This window comes from Macaca fascicularis, chromosome 3, assembly GCF_037993035.2.
Source record: "Macaca fascicularis isolate 582-1 chromosome 3, T2T-MFA8v1.1".
In the NCBI taxonomy this organism is placed as follows: Eukaryota; Metazoa; Chordata; class Mammalia; order Primates; family Cercopithecidae; genus Macaca; species Macaca fascicularis.
The window spans coordinates 60,908,191-60,913,718 of NC_088377.1; the positions used below are offsets into that span (position 1 = coordinate 60,908,191).

The 5,528-nt window shown below is 48.3% G+C and overlaps 1 pseudogene; it reads right to left on the reverse strand.

Annotated features, from left to right (window-relative positions):
* Positions 1–4,039: 4,039 nt before the first annotated feature.
* LOC102147245 (phosphorylase b kinase gamma catalytic chain, skeletal muscle/heart isoform-like) lies at positions 4,040–5,250 on the reverse strand (annotated as a pseudogene).
* Positions 5,251–5,528: the final 278 nt, after the last annotated feature.

Genomic DNA, 5,528 nt, shown 5'->3' on the forward strand with positions numbered 1-5,528 from the left:
TATAAACTAGTATCGTCCTCATTTTCAGAAGCAGAAACTGAGATGCAGAGAAATGAAGCAACTTGCCCATTTTTTCCTTTGAGTTTATCCTGTTGGAACTTTGGGACAAGATCTCTTATAAGTATATTCTCCAGAGCATCTAGCACCATGCTTGCTTATTAAACGAGTGAACACACATGTTAAATAAATAAGAGAATGTCCCAGGATGCTACTGTCTGATTTTCTTCCAGGCCTATTGCCTGGTTGGGCCCATGCATGTAATGTCAGGGTTGGATATCTTGGCTGCTACAACATATTCCATTTGAGGAATAATTTAGAAGTGTGGGTGCAAGATAAAAATGTCAGTCTGGCTCCTGGTTAACGGGTGTTTCTAATTAAGCCATGATATACAGTGCTCACAGCCAAATACAGTGTGGTTCTGATGATAACTCACCAAATAGTGTGTTGACTTCATTATTTCATTCCGTGACATTTCCCTGATGAGTTTATAAATCCCTGTGGAATCATGGCCTCTATCTCTTTAATGAGGCCTTTAAAAACTGGGGCAAAATTATAGCAGCAGATAAGGTTGGCTCTGCTGTAGACCTACTTCATGAAGGTTTCTCCTTCTCCTAGTGAAATTAAAACCATTTGATAGACCAAGGAGTTCAATTCCATGTGAATTGGTCAGGGCATATGATTGAGTTAATTCTTCAAGCAGCAAAATAATATTAAAAGCAGTTCTGTCTTCCCTGACCTAGTGGGAAACTAGGTAACTAGAAATGGAAATATTCCTTTGTTCTAGTAAAGAGAAGGGTAGAGGCCAGTGGCTCACGCCTGTAATCTCAGCACTTTCGGAGGCCGAGGCAGGTGGGTCACCTGAGGTGAGGTTCAAGACCAGCCTGGCCAACATGGTGAAACCCCGTCTGTACTAAAAATACAAAAAGTAGCTGGGCATGGTGGCAGGTGCCTGTAATTGCAGCTACTCAGGAGACTGAGGCAAGAGAATCACTTGAACCCAGGAGGTGGAGGTTGCAGTGAGCCAAGATGACACCACTGTACTCCAGCCTGGGCGACAGAGTGAGACTCCATCTCAAAAAAAAAAAAATTGTATTTTTTGTAGAGGTGGGGTTTCACCCTGTTACCTAGGATAGTCTCACACTCCTAAACTGCAGTGGTATGATCACAGCTCACTGAAGCCTTTCCAGTAATTTTTCTGCATTTAAAAAAACAGTTGAGGGCTGGCACAGTAGCTCACACCTGTTCACCCAGTATTTTGAGAGGCCAAGATGGGAGGATTGCTCCAGGTCAGGAGTTCGAGACCAGCCTAGTCAACATAACAAAACCCCATCTCTATTTAAACAACAACAACAACAACAACAACAACAACAACAACAACAACAACAAAAAAGAGGCTGGGCGCAGTGGCTCATGCCTATAATCCCAGCACTTTGGGAGGCCTAGGCAGGTGGATCATCTGAGGCCGAGGCAGGTGGATCATCAGCTTGGGCAACAGAGTGAGACTCCGTTTCAAAAGAAAAAACAAGGCTGGGTGCAGCGACTCACGCCTGTAATCCACATAGTAGTGAACTTTCTTTAAAAAAATAAATCTTTGTTCCCATTTCAGTTTGAGGTCAGGAGTTGGAGAGCAGCCTGACAGACAGAGTGAAACCGCATCTCTACTAAAAATACAACAACAACAAAAATAAGCTGGGCTTGGTGGCATGCATCTGTAGTCCCAGCTACTCATGAGACTGAGGCAGGAGAATCACTTGAACCCACGAGGTGGAGGTTGCAGTGAGCGGAGATCGTACCACTGCACTCCAGCCTGGGAGACAGAGCAAGACTCTGTCAAAAAAAAAAAAAAAAAAAAAAAAAAAAGAAAGAAGGAAGGAAGGAAGGAAAGTTGAGGTTAAATGAAGTAAATTTTTTATTTTTTTTTCACTTAGTATATCATTACTATCTTCTCTTACAATTAGAAATTTATAAAGTTTTTAAAAATGCCTACACAATATTCTTTTAGGTAAATTGACGTAACTTACCAATTAATTTTTTATTGCTGAATGCTTCAGTTTCTTAAAAATTTTCCATATAGTGGGCCAGGAGTGGTGGCTCACGCCTGGGGTGCTGTAATCCCAGCACTTTGGGAGGCTGAGGCAGATGGATCACGAGGTCAAGAGATTGAGACCATCCTGGCTAACACGGTGAAACCTCATCTTTACTAAAAATACAAAATATTAGCTGGGTGTGGTGGTGGGTCCCTGCAGTCCCAGATACTCAGGAGGCTGAGGCAGGAGAATGCCATGAACCCAGGAGGCAGAGCTTGCAGTGAGCTGAGATCGCGCCACTGCACTCCAGTCTGAGCGACAGAGTGAGACTTTGTTTCAAAAAAAAAAAAAAAAAAAAAAAAAAAAAAAAATCCATATAGTAGTGAACTTTAAAAAAAATAAATAAATCTTTGTTCCCATTTCAGATTGTTTTCTTGCACTGGGATCAAGCTGAAAGTATTAACAATCAAAATAGTTACTATTTTGTTGATGAGTTAAAATGCTAATTATTTTTCAGTCTTTATCACTTTTGGGTGTCAGCCATCATGCCCGGCCAAAAAATCCACTTTAAAAGCCCAATTTTTCATTTCTATTTGCTTCAGTGTGTTTCATCTGTTAAATGAAGTTAATAACAATAACACCTGTTACATTTACCTCTGATGATTGTTTTTAGATATGTGATGTAGGGCTGGACACAATGGCTCATGCCTGTAATTCCAACAATTTGGGAGGCTGAGGTGGGAGGATCGCTTGAGCCCAGGAGTAAGACCAGCCTGGGCAACATAGACCACATCTCTACTAAAAATTAAAAAAAAAAAATTAGCCCTTCATGGTAGCAAATGCTTGTAGTCCCAGCTAGTAGGGAGGTTGAGGCAGGAGGATCACTTGTGTGTTTGCTTTTCCAGCCAGTTGCTGTGGCAGGAGAATGCTTTCTTCATGGCCTCAGCTGTTGTTTCGTGTGCCTCTGAAGAAAACTAGTTTCCACTTGTGTAACAGACAGGCATGTAACTATTTAAAGCACAGTTCAGTCCTGAAAGGGTCTGGGAGAACCAAATGATGTACTAGGTGAAGTGGTGCATTGTGGGAATCACAAAGCAAACAGTACTCCAGAAAGACAAATATCAGAAGCTTCCCCTTTCATCTTTCTTTCTTTCTTTCTTTCTTTCTTTCTTTCTTTCTTTCTTTCTTTCTTTCTTTCTTTCTTTCTTTCTTTCTTTCTTTCTTTTTTTTTTTTTTTTTTTTTTTTTTTTTGACAGGGTCTTGCCCTGTTGCCCAGGCTAGAGGGCAGTGGAGATCACGGCTCACTGCAGCCTTGAGCTCCTGGGCTCAAGCAATTCTCCTACCTCAGTCTCCTGAGCAGCTGGGACTGTAAGTGTGCACCACCATGCCTGGCTAATTTTTTGAATTTTTGTAGTGATGGGATCTTACTATGTTGCCCGGGCTGGTCTCAAACTCCTGGCCTTAAGCGATCCTCCCACCTCAACCTCCCAAAGTGCTGAGATTACAGGTGTGAGCCACCTTGCCTGGGCTCCCTTCTCCATATGGCTTCAAAAACATGTCCCTGGAGAGTAGTCTGCTCCCACACTGTCACTAGATGTCATGGAGTCAATAAAATCTCCTGCGATTGTGTATCTCAGACATTTCTGTGTCTTTGATCCTCACCCTGGGACCCTAAGGGAAAAGGGTCTCAGTGTCAGTAACTCTGGGCCTCCCCTAAAGAGAAACGGAGATGGTGGCTCATCTAGGAAGTGGAGGTTCCTGGTTCTCAGGCCACAAGTGATCTCTGCCCACTCAGGGCCTGCCCCAGCCTGCAAGTATTGCTGTGTGGTGGGAACACCCGCTTCCCTTGTGAACAGCCTTTGAGAGGGGGTCGTGGCCTTAGCTCCAGGGGTTCCTGGCCAGGGCTAAGTGCTCCTTCCGCAGAGGCCTGCACACATCTTACCCCTTTGACTTGTATTTCCGTGGCTTCCCCTCCCCACCTGCCCCCGAGACCTCCCTGACTGGCCAGCCCCTCAGTAGTCCTCCTCAGCTAGGGAGAGGAGCACGGCCTTGGGTGTGTTCTTGAAAAGAGCTGCCTGGTTCTGCTGCTGCCCCTTCTTCACCCAGTGGCCATAGATTTCGAAAGTGTAGGCATTGATGAGCCGGCACAGAAGCTGGAGGGTGTAGGGGTGAGTCTCGGGTGACGATGTTCCGCGTCACCGGCTTCACCCAGCAGTACTGGTAGTAGATCCGAACTGAAGCCAGCAAGGTCAGAGTGATCACCTGCAGGGCCAGGCGGAGAAGCTGGGCTGCAGCACCTCCAGCACAGGGACGCTCTGGGCTCGTTTGCCACGAAGCCTTTGGTGGCTTCTGCGGGGCCCTCCTAGTGTCCCCCACTTCCCTCTTGGCCAGCATCCGCAGGGACGGAGCCAGTGGGCTGCCACCTGCCACCTCTGAAGCCATCACAGGGCGGCTAGGAGGGGAGGGGTGGGTACTCTGGAACCCCGCTGGGTGTAAGGATCCCTGGGAGAGGAGAGGACTTAGAGGTTTGCGCTTGGGGAGCTGGCGGCAACTGCCACAGGGCCTGGGTTGGGACGCTTCGTACCTTCAACCTCCCCCGGGGGCTGAAGTGCCGCACTTCCTCCACCACGTACTGCTGGAAGAAGGGGTGTGCCAAGGCCTCTTCCGCTGTGCAGCAGCTCTGGGGTTGCACCACCAGGAATCGGGAGACCTGGGAGGGGAGGAGAGGGGAATCGAGAACGTCAAGGCAGGTCCCCTCCAGCATGTCAGGAGAGGTGGAGCCTCCCCGGGCAGGGGAGCCTGACATTGTGGCCCTGAGTCCAGGAGCCAGGCGGCCTGGCCTCTCACCAGGTCGTTCACCGTGTCCGAGTAATCATCCCACACGGGCGAGTCAAACTGGTAGTTGCTGCTGATGATCATCCTCAGCATCAGCAACTGCTTCCAGTGCCAGAAGGGTGGGGAGCTGGCCAGCAGCGTGTACATGATGACACCAGTGCTCCACTTGGACGTTGGAGGGCCCAGGGCCACTTACCCCAGCACCAGGGGCACCGACTCAGCCCTGCCTATTCCTCGCTCACCCAGCCCAGGCAGGTGATCCTCCTCCCCCAGCGCACTCGCATGTCCACCGCCTTCCCATAGCCTGGATGGTCTCCATTCATGGAGCACTGGACGATCTCAGGGCCAGGTGACTGGGGGTCCCGCAGACCTCTGCAGGAACAGTCATCACCAGGACAGGTCAGCAGGGCGCTCAGAAGAGGAAGTCCAGGCCAGGCACAGTGGCTCATGTCTATAATCTCAGCATTTTGGGAGGCCGAGGCAGGCAGTTCACCTGAGGCCAGTAGCTGGAGACCAGCCTGCCCAACAAGGTGAAACCCTGTACCTACTAAAAATACAAAAAATAGATGGGTGTGGTGGCACATGCCTGTAGTCCCAGCTACTCAGGTGGCTGAGGCAGGAGAATCGCTTCAACCCGGGAGGCGGAGGTTGCAGTGAACTGAGATG